The sequence below is a fragment of the Equus asinus genome, chromosome 14 (genome assembly GCF_041296235.1).
Source record: "Equus asinus isolate D_3611 breed Donkey chromosome 14, EquAss-T2T_v2, whole genome shotgun sequence".
NCBI lineage: Eukaryota > Metazoa > Chordata > Mammalia > Perissodactyla > Equidae > Equus > Equus asinus.
Window position 1 is genome coordinate 5,817,442 of NC_091803.1, and position 16,302 is coordinate 5,833,743.

Sequence of the window (16,302 nt, forward strand, 5' to 3'; positions counted from 1 at the left end):
ATAGTGAATTTATTGGGCTGGAATCTCCCCACAGGTTACAATTATGGGAAAGACGGGTTGTGCACCTGGGCTTCATTGTTGTTAAAACCGCCCCAACCCCTCAGCCGCAGGCATGTGGCGCCCTGGCTGCCACCTGTGCTCCAGGTGCAAGTTTGGGGATCCAAGCTACGGAACTTATACTTGCCTCAGCCACCAGGGGGAGCCATCGCCCCAGCAGTTGCCTGAAGCTCCCATAATATTCAGACCCACAGCTTGAAATGGTTCCGTGCGTCCCTTCATGCCTTGCTTGGCTTGTTAATTCGGTCACCCCAAAAGGACTAAACCTCTGCACTGGACCCTCCTTCTCGATCTGCATGTTCTCTCACGTGACTCAACCCATCTCCCCAATCCCCATCCTCTCACCTTCTCAAACCGGACTGACGGCACCCTTAGATCTGTAGCCAGCAAACCCCTTGCACCTTGGCCTCCTCTAGAAGGTTCTCCCCATCTTACCCGGTTCACCGCCCCTCTGCTGCCCTCCGTGGGGGCCCTTTCTTCTCTTACACCCCATAAGCTGCAGAATCTGAGGTGGGGGTCAGTATCCTCCATGCTTGCCATGGCCACTTCTAAGACATTTCTCTTCCTTTCTCTTTCACAACCCAGCCATGTCACCTGCTGTCCCTCTCGGTGACTGCCCTCTGCTGGTCTTCTGCTCATTCACTGAGCACTTCGGCTCTCAGCTAACTGTTTCCTCTATGCTCCCTCCTGTCTTATTCTTGATGCCCCGGATGGACGGCCGTACTACTTCCTGGTCTCTCACGACCTGACTTCCTCACCTCCAGTGATCTTTTCCCACACTCGGGTCACACCCAGGACCCTGCTATCATCTGGAAAGGGGGGCTTCAGGCATCCCTTCCCAGCCTGCCCTCACTTGCTCTCGCACTTCCGCCGGCCTCCTCCAGAGCTCGCATGATCTCCTCACTGAATCACTCCCTTCCTTACTCATGGTCCCTTATTTAATCAACTCCCTCGTCTCTCTCCTGCCGTCATCCCTCGCTCTTGCTGAGTGATTGACACACACTAGCTGGCTCTTCTGCCCCTGCATCCAGGCTGCTGAGCATGCCTAGGGAGGTGCACACCATCAGCTGGACACCTTTCACTTTAAATTCATGATCAGGGACCTCAAATGGGCGGGCCCCCCTGTGCTGCCCAGCAGCGCCACTACTTTCCCACGCTACTTTGCTCTCCCGCTCTCTGCCACAACGACTTCATACCTCCTCTTCTCTCCTCAAGCCGCCCGCGCTCCCGAGCCCCTCCCTTCTGCGTAGCAAAAGCCCACATGTCTAACTTCACCGAGAAATTAGAAGCCAGCAGAGTGAGCTCTCCCATCTTCCCACCAGTGTCTGCGCATCTCTGTCCATTCCTGCCGTCACAAGGGAAGATTCGAGCCGTCTCTTCTATGAAGCCATCTGCCCCCTTTAGCCCGGGTTCCCATCTCTTCTTGCTTGTTCGAGCTCGTCACTCTTACGTGTATCCCTAATTTCTTGTCAATGGGAAGTTTTCACTACAGGCCCAAGAAGTGGGTCTTTTCTTGGGGACCCAGATGTCACTCAGCCTTCTGTAAAGAGGAATTTTTCTCATGGCCACCTGGCTAGGCACAGGAACCAGGGGGTCTACTCTTGGTACATAGTGTTTCAGGTGACCCCTGGTCTTCAGTCCGTGCATGTCCTCCTCTGGGCAGCTTCATGGAATTAATGAATTCTGACGTAGAACAGCATCTCAAACCTCTCCCAGCCATGTCTTCATCCAACCGCCCCCAGCCCCTCAGGTCCAGTCACTCCCACCACTGGCAGGTGAGGAAAAGGACTGGTCCCCGTCCATGGAGGACACACCTGAGATAACACACCCAGAGCACCTGGCAGACAGAAGATGCTCGCTGTCCTGGGATGGTCCCGTAGGCGAGCACTTCCAAGGATGCTCCTCCCACTGTCGTTGTGTCCCTATTTCCGGTGACATTCAGAACTGCGTCCCCATGGAGATCCAGTCCTGGCCCTTGAATTTCGGGGCTCTAGTTGGCCGAGTCTCGGGCATCCGCATGGGCTTGTGTGGACGAGTGGAGGTGGGCACGCCTCAAGGAGAAGGGTATTGTCTGCCGGCCTGTGATCTGGGGCCATGAGGGGAGGGTTCCTGGAGTCCCAAAGATAGGGAGCTGGGACTGTCAGGGTCTGGGGACATCCTGATCCCTCTTGTTGGCATCAGTGGGCTTCCTGGGAGCAGTGTGGCTGAATCCAAGCTACTAACGTGGTGTCACTGAGCGAGGAGTTGGGAAGAGATGCACGTGGTCGACTTCTGGGAATCAGGTGGGGCTGCCCACTGCCCATGACCCAAGAAGGTGGCAGGAGGGGACAGGGCCCCTGAGGAGGAGGGAGGGGAAGCCTCTGCCCTTCAGAAGCTCAGGAGCTAGTGTCGTTTCGGGGTAGAGTGACTCATTTAAGCTAGACCTGAGGAAAATGCTTAACGAAAAGGCTGTCTTCTCAGGCCCTTACAAGGAAAGTTGAAGTTTTCCCTACTTTTATGTAGAAATCCACCAGGACTGGACATTCTCATTAGAATGTAGTTTAAACAGGACAGATTTCAGTTTGCAGGTGAGAACTTTTGTTTCTGCAGCCATGGGACATGTCCGACCTTTCCACGGAGCGAATCAGGACTTTGGAAATCCGCTGTTATTTTTATACAAATGAAGCTCAAATGGTTCCCTCTGTAGAAACTTCTAGTTAAAAAAGAGAGCAAAAGTCTGATCTCCAAGGAGGAATTCCCTGTTTCTTGCAGGTGAATTAATTGCTTCCCACCTTGTAATATTTACAGAATACTGATGACAAGCTGAGGGGGAGGAGAAAAAAAATCTCTTAAAAAGGAGGAATTTTTAGGCAGAAAAAGGAAACTTTATTAGTCAGGATTCTCCAGAGAAATAGAACCAATAGGAGATTATATCTCTATCTATCTATATGAATGCAATATATATACGTCACTCGCTGATCCATCAAGTTGATACATAAAATTAACCATCACGGAAACCATGCCTGTTAAGTGAGGGACAATAAGCATCTTAAAAAGGAGCAGACACAGATGACGAGTGACTACCGTGTGCTGAGGCTGCGTAAGGAGACTTGAGTGGCTCGTAGGAGGACTGCTGGGTGTGGACCAAGTGGGTCCTTCTAGAACCTTCTAGGAGCTGTTCCTTTCCATTATCTAGCATGCCTTTGCATTGGAAAACACACTTCATGCTTTTCTGGGATTCCCTGGGATCCCCAAAGAATTGGAAAGCAGGAATGGCTGGTTTTCTTTAAACTCCATTTTAAAATGTTTCCCATGGTTCACTTACAAAGCAGTTCATTTCATAATAATAACTTTTAGCCTCCCACGATATTGTTGTTTCTCCAAAAAAATCTTCCTAATGGGCTGACCATGAAAAGTGCCAGCCTTGTGTTGGCTGGTGGTGGTATACTTAACCCAGGCCAAGCTGTGCCTCACCCATACTTTTGGGTCCTTTGTCCCAAAGGAGGCCTGGGGCTGCCTAGAAGGATGCCATGGAAGAATTTGCTTCTGAGGCCTGAGCAAAGCTCCCTCTCTCCTCTTCGTCCCTCCCATGGGCCCACTTCTCACAGGTGCCACGGAGGACCTGGTCATCCTCTCTGGGCCTAACAACCCGAGTGGTGGGCTGCTCTGCAGGGAGAGTTGGTGTGCCAGAGATGGCCAAGTGTTCACCCCAATGCTGCTGTCCCTTCTGGAGTTTAGAGTTGGGCTGGTGCTAAGGACTGAGTGTCCCCGAAATTCACATGTTGAAATCCTAACGGCCAAAGTGATGGTGTTAGGAGGGGGTGGGGGCCTTTGAGAGGTGATTAGGTCACGAGAGTGGAGTCCTCATGAATGGGATTAGTGTCCTTATAGGACAGACCCTAGAGAGCTCCCTTGCCCTTTCTGCCACGTGAGGACACAGTGAGAAGGTGACATGCATGAACCAGAAAGCGGGCCTTCACCACATACCAAATCTGCTGGCACCTTGATCTTGGACTTCCTAGCCACAGAACTGTGAGAAATCAGTTCTTGTGTATAGGCCACTGAGTCTATGGTATTTCTGTTACAGCAGCCTGAACAGACTGAGGCAGGTGGGAAGGGGCTGCCCAGCTTGTCTCCATTTCCCAGCAGCCTCCACCCCTTATATTTTGGTGGGTCCAGGCGTGGCAGGTTGTATTTTCCAAAAAATGATGTGCACGCTATTTCTAGTCTCATCTGTTCTTGCCACTCTTCCACCAAGGGGTGGAATCTACTTCTTCCCCTTGAACCTGGAGTGGGTCTTTGTGACAGCCTCCACCAGCAGAGTAAGCAGTGACACTACATGACTTCCCAGGCTAGGACACAGAACGTGACACAGCTTTCGCCTGGCTCTTTCTTGCGACATGTGATGTTTGCAGCCCTGAGCCCCCTTGTATGAGTTTGGCTGCCCTGGACCTGCCACGCTGGAGAGACCACATGGGGATAAAGGTGCATGAGGCTCCCTCCATTGACTCTTTCCAGCTCTACACCAGACAGGTGAGTGAGGAAGCCTTCATGATGACCCCAGCCCCAGCTACTGCAACCACATGAGAGACCCTGAGCAAGAACCGCCCGGCTGAGCCCAGACAACCCTGCATCTGTGAGCAAAACAATGATCAGTTATTGTATTAAGCCATTGCTTTGGCAGGGTTTGTTACACAAAAATAGGCAATCATCATACCATGTGGCCAGTTCTCACCAATAGCATGTGAAGGGAAGCGAGGGGGGTCGTTTCCAGGTCAAGGTGGTTGGGAAGTAGAGCCATCACATGTTCCAGTTCGTCCACATTCAGTAACACCTGTTGTCTACACATAATTCTTAACACCCCCTTTCACTCTCAAAAGTCCTGGTTTGGGAGATATGTTATATGGTAACCCTCGTAAGATCAGATGAGTCTTCTCAGCTCTCTCTCCTTTCCTTGGGTTGGTGTAGACAAGCACGGTGACCTTGGAGGAGTCACAAGATGGAAGGTACCTGGGTCTGAACCACCACTCAGAGGAGCATTGCCCGTGGCTCCAGACCCTGAATCAGGACTCAAAGTGAACAAGAAATAAACTGCTAAGGTGAGTAGCTTTTTTTGAGCTCTGATGCAATTTCTTGTTACAGCAGCTGGAAGGACACTTAAATTGGTTATAGGCAAAAATAAAGAATCTCCATCCTGGTTTACAAAGCGAGAATATAAAGTTTCAGCATCAGAGATCTGAGCCCGTTCATTTTACACCTTCAAACCCCTAAATCCTGTGAATCCATGGCCAAGGTTATGCGATTTTTGTGAACAAATAGATCTTTTCTTTTAATCACGCATCACAAGTATGAGCAAGGTTTCAGCCAGTTTTCTTCCCAGTTATCCCTTTAAAAGATCAGATGTGCTTATGACAGTGGCTTCTCAGGTTTTGAAGGAAGAAAGAGATCATCAGTGCTCAAGAAGACTGTGGGCTTTGGGAACCAGGTGGGCTCAGTGCCACCCAGGAAAACGTCACTTAACCTGTGTCCCAGGGTCCTCGCTTGCAAAATGACAATAATAATACTAACTTTCCTCTTCTTTCTCCTCCTTCTCCTTTTTCCCTTTGATAAAATTTTGACAAGTTAATCCATGCACAAATGTGAAATGAGAGGTCCCAAAGTGCATAGGGTGCCTGGTAACTCTGCATGGGTGACTTCCAATTTTCACCTTGAACTTGGCCTCTCTCTCACGCAGTAAAGCAGTGCTGTGGAGAGATGATGCAGATGCTCTTGGTGCCTACCCCACCCCGAGGCCCCTTGTCCACCTCTGATGTCACCCACATCTTGATGGATGGCCCGTGAGCTCAGCCTAAGTGCAGGAGCAGCCACGCCATGTGGAGGCACCTCCCCCAGGGACAGCCTTCACCAGAGGGAGACTGGAATTGGTGCATAGAGGCCCTGGACCCTGGTCTTGGAGGAACGAGTCTGAGGCACCATTTCCAAGGCTGCTCAGGCATCCTCAGTGGATGGAGCGCCAGTGGCCTTCACTGGTGACCAGCTTGATGTCCTTCTTCCCTGCTCTATTAGTGTCCTCGGGCTGCTGTAACAAAGTACCACAAACTGGATGGGTTAAAACACCGGAAGTGTATTGTCTTACAGTTCTGGAGGCTAGAAGTCCGAGATCAGGGTGTTGGCAGGGCCATGTTCCCTCTGAAACCTCCCTCTCCTCTTCGTCACTCCTGGTGGTTGCCGGCAATCTTTGACGTTCCTTAGCCTGCAGCTGCATCCCTCCCATCTCTGTCTTTGTCATCACATGGCCTTCTCCCTGTGTGTCTCCATCTTTACATGCTGTCTTCCTATAGGGACCCCAGTCATATTGGACTAGGGGCCCATCCTACTCCAGTATGACCTCATCTTCACTGATTACACCTGCAACAACTCTGTTGCCAAATAAGGTCACATTCTAGTTGCCGGGGGCTAGGACTCCAGCGTATCTTTCTTTCATGGACATGATCCAACCCATAGCACCTGGCTCCTTCTCTTTCCCCCCTCACCGCTTTTTCCCGGGATCACCTCCTGTGTATGGTCTTTCACATCTACCCGCACCTGATCCTTGTCACAGGCTCTGCTTCTGAAGGGACCCAAACTAAGACACCTGGGACCTGCCTCCCAGCTTCGCTGTTTCCCAGCTGTGTGGCCTGATGGACTGTGTTGTGGGCATCTTAGTGAAATGGGCTCAATAGAAGGTTGACATAAGGGAAGCCATATTGTAGAAAAGAGACCATGTTTGTAACTTTGAATGACCTCTGACTAACTAACCCAGCTGGATTTGCACCCTCCAGGAGACCCACCTGTTCTGTAGATTTTAGGACCCCTTCCGGTACATATACCTCCCAGCTGCGATAAGACGATAACTTCGTTCTTTTGAGTTCCTTAAGAATGTGATGACCCCCCAAGCAGAGAGTTTATGCTGATAGCCGTCCTCAATGAAAACTTAAAGATCTGGTGTGGCCACTCCCGGTCTGTAACACCAGAGGGTCAACATTCCTAACCCCTCCCCTATAACCCACTGGCCTATGTAACTGCTTCAGGATTCTGTGCCCTGCTTAAGATGGTTCTTTTGGACATTGGGTGGCCATCTTCCCCCTTGCTAGCAAACTGTAATAAAATGCCCTTTCTCTGCCACCATCTTGCTTGACGACTGGCTTTTGTCTCGCAGTAAGCAGACCGTGCCCTTTGTGCGGTAACAAAATCTGGCGACTGCAAAGGACAATAAGTCCTGCTCATGGCCAGTCAACCTGGGATGGGCAGCCTGTTGGGTAAGTCCCTTCTGGCCAATGAGACTCCTTTTGTCTCAGGGATCTGCTCTTCCTGCTCTCCCGTGCCGTTACCAGCTGCCTCCTAACGCTCCCTATGGTGGAAAGAGAAATGGCTACCTCTGGGGGGTCGACGGGCTCACATCTGGAGTAGGGTAAGTCACCTTGGGAGTGCATCACCAAGAACTTTCCTTCCCTCCCATTTGGGGTCCCCTCTTGGAGAAGGGCACCATTTGTTTCCCTCCTGGAGTGGGAAAAGGCATAGGACTTCACCTGAAATCTAGGAACCGGTTCACTGGTATCTGGTTTTTCCGTGTTTGTGTTTGTGTCTGTGTCTGTAAAGAGCTCCAGGATCAGATGTCTTTTGAGTGAATGACCTTGCCTAAAATTGTCTAATATCTCATCCAGATTGTGGGTTAGAGGCCCCAGTGGTGATATTTGGCTGCTGGGTTAAAGTCCCAAGACCAGGATTGTGGGAGACAATATAAAGCGGTTACAGCCGCCGGGGCCCTCAAAAGGATCAGGTTAGTGTCCTGAGCTCTGAGTTAGAGTCCCAGAAAGATTGGATTCTGTTTGTCTATGTCTGAGTGTTCTATTTGTTAAAATTGGTTGTTTGGAGGATGAGTTTCTCAGTGATCTTAACAAACTCTCTTTAGAAATTATCTTGTTTGTTGCGGCCAACTTGGAAAAGCCCTTTAAAATGGTGATAACTGTAAACAACTGGCAAGATGACCTGGGAAAATTTAAAATTACACTGGCCATTCTGGGCTCTTTTTGAGCCTCCAAACCAAGGAACAAGGAAAAATCTCTAATCTTTAAAGAGTCAAGGGCTCCACCTGTCAACAGAGAGTTTCCGGAAGCTGTAAATGTTTACAGAGAAAAGGAGAATCTTGCCAAGCTTGTTTTGTGTCCTGAGGGCTCAGCTTGATAACTGTCAGGTTGTGGGGGAGGGGGGTGTTCCAAAATACAGTCGGACGAAAATACGGTTACATCCCATTTTGCAATAAGAGGTAATCAGACAGAAATGCAGCTTGCACTCCTGTTTGTGGCCAAGAGTCCTACCGAACTGCCGTCAGCCTCAGGGGAATTACACTGGTCATTAGAAGAAAGTCTTGGCTGGGCCTTCATTGTTAGGGTCTTGATTTTAGGGATGTTTGAAATTTTTGCAATCTGATTCTAGCTGCAGCATAAATATACTTTTGACCAAGAATGTTTAAGTTCTGAAACAATGGCAAACACTAATTCCATCCCCACGTGTAGCCCCTTAGGCTGCATTCTCCTGAATTGGGTGGTTTTGAGCTCCAAGCTAAAATACTGAGTCCTCATTGTATTGACCCTTCTCCTCTCAGAGACAGCTGCTATTTTTGTTTGTGCCTCATCTGTCATAAAAAGGAAAAACCATAGAGCAAGATGCAGACACTCCATGAGCCTGATGTCTGGGCGACCGCAGTAGGCTTTGCTGCAGGGTCCGCCTACGGAATATGCACATAAGGTAGAAACTGTTGCTAAGGGCATCTTGGGAGCCCAAAGGGCTGCAAGCAATATTGGTGGGCATGGTTAGAGCAGGTAAGTGCCATCAGGGCGCTCACCACCTCAAGAAGTCTCCCATGAAAGGATGAGTTGGTCACGGAATGGGGTAGATGACACAGGTCCCCCTGCCAACTTCAAGAAAATGTCTGTGCAATGAGTAGGTACTTTGTAAAGAATACACAATCCCCAACCCTGTGTCACCTCCCTCCTAGGTGTTATTCTGGCTCTAAGAGACCCAAAGCATAGCTGAAACAGTTAATGTGCATATAAGATTAGGTTTTTTTTTTGTCTACTGCTGTGTATTGAGAGCTTGGTTTTGCGATCTCTCTGGTCACAAGGGGTCCCAGTCCATCGAAGGCCTCTGTTGTCTCCACCTTTGTTGCTTGTCAGTGCACTGCCATCTATGCAGCAGAAGCCTTTGCTTTCTTGGACTGTTTTTGGGAGTGAAGTTTCTAGATCTTGTGATGGCTGCTTCTTTTGCACTCTCTTGTGGGGATGCCTCTTGCATCCACAGTTAAGCCACAAATGCTTGTAGATATTGGAACGTTAAAAAACTGATAAGGCAACTGTGCCCCAGAAACTCCATCTTGGAGAAAATTTGAGTGGTTTCTCTGTGCCTTTGTGATGTAGCTGGATGGGTAGATCAACCTGTAATGTCATTTAAGTTACAACCCAATTTCTGAGAAATTAAGAATAATTATCCTTGAAAAAAAATCCTTGCAAGACTGGAAAGGCAGCTCTAGAGGCAGTTCAGGTTCCACCCACTTCCCTTATCTCAAAGAGCCTGCAAATCCTCTGGGGAATATCTAGCCCATCACTAGTTCCTAGGACTGAAGAAAAAAAAGGGGGTGGAAGCAAGAAAAATAGCCAGAAGAGTGCCCTCGCCAAAAATGTAGCATCTTGAGTATCCTCTCCACAAATATTAGTAAAAAGGCTTAATACAAAAAGTTGGATTCATAACTAGGGAACCTTGTACCTGATTCATGGCAGTAATTTTAAAACAATAGCTGTGCAGTCTATGTGTATGTGCATCCATATGTATGTTATATGTATGTGATATTTTTACCTACTGATAGTATGGCCAAAAATTAAGAGCTCTGTTTAATTGGCTTAAAATAAGTCCTTACCTAAATTATTTCTAAATGGAAAAGAAATTAACCCAAATGTCTTTTAAGTTACAAGATGTAAAATTGATTTTTGGTAACTGAAAGCTTATTTAAGATTGTCAGTTTGATTGAAATAAGCATGTCCTTAGCATTGTCAGTGTTTGGATATGATGCAGACATGTATGGGTTTATTGGTCAAACAAGCTGATGTTATCTCTACCGTAAAACTGGTTAGCAAAAATAATAACTTAAAATGATGGCTAATTTTGTCTAATGTCTCATGAAGTTTTGTAGGCAATCTAAGTAATTATTAGAAGCAAGCAAGCTGAATAAATGTAAAAAGGGTAAAAGTTTTGGGGGAAACTTTTTAACGCATGCACTTAAAACAACTTAAGATGATGGCTAACCGCTTCAGTGTCATATGAAGTTTTTGTGAGTAATCTAAATACGATTGTTACAAACAAATGGTCTAGATAAAAGCAAGATAAGAGTTTATAGATAAACTTTTAGCAATTATTATAGCTTATGACATGTATATTTAAAATAACTTCCAAAATCTTTCTGGTAACCTGAAACTTTGAAGTGTTGCTAGGTAAAATTGAATGATAAAAAATTCACTGAATACCTGGGTCATTTTTCAAATAAGATAAAATACTGAAATATTATCATTAGACATGTCTGTATTTATCTACCTTTGGTTTCTTCTTACAAAAAAGCTAAAAGACGTTTGGGTCTATTAGTAAACAGGTCTTGTGTTTTATTAAGATTGTACCATCAAGTAGCATGCTTCTAGAAGTTATATAAAGTATTTATAAATTTGCCAAGCCACAGAATACTAATGTAAAAGACAGTTCATAATTGCTTAGCTTTTAGTTTTTACTAGGGTCTGTAAGGGTTAAAAATTCTAATTAATATATGTAATTAAAGCTACTAGAAATTAATAAGGCAAACATCTTTATATCTAAGGGAAGTAAAATGTATGTTTTCAGTAAAGAAGGTATAAAGATTGGGAGTATTTTTTTTTGTTGGGTTAAGAAAGAAAGAAAAATTTGTTGTCAAGTACTAGAAGGGAAGAAAGAAAGCATGGGACAAATTCTGAATGTAAAAAGAAAGTTATAGAAGGTTTGTGAAAGAGAAATTCTGAAAGAACTTTTATGCCTGGTCAAGTTGGCTAAGATTAAAGTAAATGCAATTAAGTAAATGAATTTTCATGTAAAAAAAATATGAGTTGGTGCAAAATTAAAATTTGTTTTTCTCTCTCAAAAGGATAATTTTCTTGAACTTTTGGTCTGCTCTTGATAAAGAATTTATAAAAGGTTTTTCTTTGAAGAAGTCTATGTAAAAGACAGAAAATCTGTTTTGTTAAAATAGTTTCCTATGTTCAGAAAGACTGAGGTCTCTCTATTAAGATTTTTGACTGTTTTAACTGTCTGCCCTTGACTGTTTCTGTTGTCACTTTGATTGAATAGAGCGAGCGTTGTTTCCTATTTGACCAAGTGTTTTAAAACCTTTTGATATTTTTGACAAGTTCCCCCCAGCCAAAATATTTAAATCCTGAATAAAGGCTTTCTTTTGGCCTGGAAGAAGGAAGAGAATTTCTCTGAGGATTTTCAGAGGGCCCCTGAGACTTCTCAAAGAGATTTGCTCTCTCTTCCTATAAGGAGGAAGACACTAAGGTAATTAGGCTTATTTGGTATGTTCAATTACATGGGAAGCATTGTTAAATAAGTGATGATAAACTTTCTAGGGTGGTATTATATGAGTAATTGTTATTGATATAAATGTTTTAAAAATTACATAACATTCCTAAAATTCTGATCAGTCCTGGTTGTCAGCCATAATTCTGGTTGTTATTTTAAAGTATTGTATGTCACAAAATTAACCACATTTCTTTATCAGTTGCCATTTTGGGATCTTGTTGCTTATAGGCAGTTATTATTTTATTCCAATGCTTTTGCAAAATATGTTTCGTCTTCAGAGAAATTCATGGAAAGGACTTTGACACTCTAGAATACAGGTTTCTGACAAACTTTCAGATTGTAAAACTGAAGTGGGTAAGAAATTACAGAACTCTAATAGAGAAACTGATGACTTTATGAAACTGATGACAGAAGATTAAGGTCAAGAATCGATTACACAGGACTGTGGAACCTATGAAGATGATTATAATTTTTATGATTTTTGTTTGAAATGTTGATTTTTTAAACGTTTTCTTTTGTCTTCTCAGATTTAAGGAAATCTTTTTCTGTTTTCTCTTATGCTAACTATGACTTATAGCAACTTGGTGAAATTATACCTTTGTGAGCAGAATTGAAACATTTATCTTTTTCTCCCTACCTGATCCCTCCAGAATTTGGAAACTCTTAGTGAGTGAGAGAGTATGGTTATTTTCATGGCAGCATAGCTATTTGTATAAGTTCAATAAGAATCTTCTCTCCCTATAACTGGACACATTTGGAAACATCTGTCATTTAACCAAGTCTTTGACTGGAATGTCATATTTGAGAGAAATATACAGACTCAGATATGACAAGACAGTTTTTGAGGAATAAAGGTTAACTTCCTGAAATAAAGCCACTTGGAAATATTGGCCTGGTACCTTGTTTACAAGGATTCCAGCAGCCCGGGTAAGTAAGTAAGGTCACTTATCCAGCAGGTGCTTGGACCTTGAAATACTTTTGGGGAACTTCATGAGATGAGATGAATTCACCCAAATCTAAAGTATTGCAGGTGAAGCCTGATGACAAATCCTTGGCTTAGCTTTTCTGGCCTTGAGAGGCCTTTAAAGTACAACCTGAGATTTCTTGTAAAAAGTTGCAGCAAAGCAGATTTTAAAGAGCCTATATGATCAATGGTTATTCTTGCTGTACTTACGTAAATAATTTAATTAAATTTTATTAATGCTAGCCTTGTTTTGCAAACCAATGAGTCTTAGTTGGCTATCTTTGGTAAAAATGAGGGTGATTTTAGAGAAAAAAGTTATGTTTCAGTAGAAACTATGGTAGGCATTCATGGATATTAGATTCTAGTTCTGTTATTTGCCTTTGAAGCTTTTGTTTGTATCTGTTTACTGGACTGGGTCCTAAATTCTTCTAGTCTCTTGAAATATCTGGCTACAAATCTCTAAACTAATGATTTGAATTTTTTCCCATCATTTTCACTTGGAATCATTGACAACTGAAGCTGCCCTTTTTCCTGAAGCCTTGCAAGCTGAAATATCAAGGAGGACTTGATATAAACTTCAGAGAGATTCATATCTGTTGCTATGTAAGCTCCTCAGAAAGATACCTGAACACCTGATGACATCATCAGGGATATTTCAAACTGCAAAAGATGCTTTGACCCTGACATCTAGAAGTTTTCTTGACTGGCTGACCCTGGGCTCAGAAACTGGTTTATAATTTGCTCCCACCATTAACCTTATTTTTCTTTTTGTCTCTGTAGAAATGCTTCTTATTAAATATCTGGTTACCTGCTTACCCAATATAGGCCTAACTTTGGGAGCCCACCTGTATCACCGTCTTACTAAGAGACTGGTTCCATGAGATGGAACAACCTACGACCCTCATCAACAGGGTGTCCCTCAAGATTGAGGGATGAAAAACAAAAAGGAGGAATTGAAACCAGCTCAACACAAGGTTGACATAAGGGAAGCCATATTGTAGAAAAGAAACCATGTTGTAACTTTGAATGACCTCTGACTAACTAACCCAGCTGGATTTGCACCCTCCAGGAGATCCACCTGTTCTGTATATTTTTTTAAAGATTTTATTTTTCCTTTTTCTCCCCAAAGCTCCCTGGTACATAGTTGTGGATCCTTCCAGTTGTGGCCTGTGGGATGCCACCTCAGCATGGCCCAATGAGCAGTGCCATGCCTGCACCCAGGACCTGAACTGGCAAAACCCTGGGCTGCCAAAGCAGAGTGCACAAACCCAACCACTTGGCCATGGGGCCAGCCCCTGTTCTGATGATCCCCAAAGAGAGAGTTTCTGCTGATAGCCATCATCAATGAAAACTGAAAGACCTGGTGTGGCCACTCCCAGTCTGTAACACCAGAGGGTCAACATTCCTAACCCCCTACCCTATAACCCACTGGCCTATATAACTGCTTCAGGATTCTGTGCCCTGCTTAAGATGGTTTTTTTGGACATTAGTCAGCCATCTTCCCTCTTGCTAGCAAACTGTAATAAAATACTCTTTCTCTGCCACCAGCTTGCCTCTTGACCATTGGCTTTTGTCTCACAGCGAGCAGATTGTGCCCTTTGTGCAGTGACATTAGGTGCTCAGTGCCCTGACATCACTGAGGTTTGTCTCATGTCTATGAGACATGACTATGTCTCTGTCTATGGGGCCTCTCCCGGGCAGCAGGTCAAGCGCTGGCTCCTTCCATTTCTAGATGCTGCCATCTTGAAACAGGGCCTTCACAGTGAACATGGAAGGGAAAGAGAGAGGGTGGAAGGTTGAATGGGGGCTTGTGCTCAGGCGTGGGGGGGGGCAGGCATGACTCGTGTGCATATCCCATGGTCCAGAACCAGTCCTGTGGTCCCAATTCATGGCCAGAGAGCCAGGGAAATGTCATCTTCCCATGTGCCCCGTAGGAGAAGATGGGATGAGGGGGCATGTGGTCTGATTCTGCCACACTCGCCCTCTGAAAACCACAGTTTCCTTGTCTGTAAAATGGGATTTGCATGGGACTTGGATTACTGAGTCCCAGCTCTGAGTTAGGGGAGCTGCTTCATGAAAATCTGGTGGCACACAGCAGTGATGGGTGAGCCATTGGTGCTGGTTTGTATTGTGGCTGGGTGTGGCAGGCTGTTTGATTGTCACACTATCAGCTGCTCCTCCCTCGGGGCCCCCCCTGAGGGAGGGTTATGCTTCCCCACCCACTGACATCAGGCTTGGCCTCAAGATATGTGATATCTGGATATGTGAATGGAGGTGACACGTGCTGCATTGGAGAAGAAATTTTAAGAACCATTTTCTTGTCCTGCCTTTGCCTTTTCCCTCTGCTGTGAACCCAGAATGTTCTGGATAGGTGAAGCTTCTTTAGTCTTGGCCCTAAAATGGAAAGGACGGGGAGAAAAACCACGGCTGACCTGCCACCAACAGCAAAGGAAATAAGAAACCAACCTCTCTCCTCCTTCCCTCCTTCCTTTTCTCTCTCTTTTTCTTTGCCACTGAGATTTTGGGGTTGTTTGTTACTGCAGTGTAACCTAACCTTTCCTGACTGATGTACCTGGAAATCTAGCAATGCCCTCATCTGGCATTGTCAATCTCCCCCCCACCCCCGATGTGGCCCCTCAGTAAGAAAGTGTCCCTTGACTTGGGTCCCAAATCCCAGTGTCGAAATTTTCTGATCTAGGCTGGACTCCATGGAGCCTCCTCTTTCCTAAGGTCGAGGAATTTGCGACAAAAGGCCAACTGCTCATTTCTCCCAGCACCAGAGGATGCGATCAGAGAGAGGCAGAGAGCGAAACAGAGCATATCGGCCCCCAGTGCCTAAGACCCAGCTGGCCTGGGAGAGGAGGTGGCTGGCCCAGTTCTCTCCCTGTTATGTCAGGGTGGGAGGAGGCAGAGGGGGCCCAGGAGGAGGACTGGCCAGGCCTCCGTCCTCACTCCCTAGATTCGGCAGGAACTCAGGTCAAAGGAGAGAGGCGAGTACTAGAACTGTGTGAACACTTTGACCACAGTTACCTTCCTACCAGCAAAAGGGCTCCCAACAGACCCCAGAATCTGACCCACCCACCACAGCCACACCTCCTCCCTCGTTCCCAGAGCGGGGCTGGCGTCACGGGAGGAAAGATCGTGTTTTCACCCCAGAAGGTTGAAGTGAAGGCCAGGTGAAATCATGTTTGCAAAACTGCTTTACAAATAATAAAGTGTAATGTATACCCAGATGCTATTTTAAAAGAGCTGGAAGAGAACTCTAATTATAACTCTACGGGAATGTCTCGAATCGGACCTCTTTCCTGGAGGCTGAGGGCTTGTGGAGGGTGCTAATTATGAGAGGTGGGAAATATCTTCTTTCATATCGAGAACAGGCTGGGAGACATTTTCCTAGGCAGTTTCTCTATGGACAGGTGGATGGAATAATTTATCTAAAACTGCCTCCCGTTAGCATCACATCGGCTACCACTGATGCCTTGGAGACATCAAGAGTTCGTGGTCCAAGAGTTCATCTTCAATTCTAGCTCGCAACCAAGAGAAAGAAAAAGCTCCTAAGACTTTCAAAGAAACGCAAGTGCAGCCATAAACTCTGTTTACAGCATTCCGGGGCCTCAGGGAACCTCAGATAGATGAATCACGCAGCAGCGCTGACCACGAGGCCCTCAGCC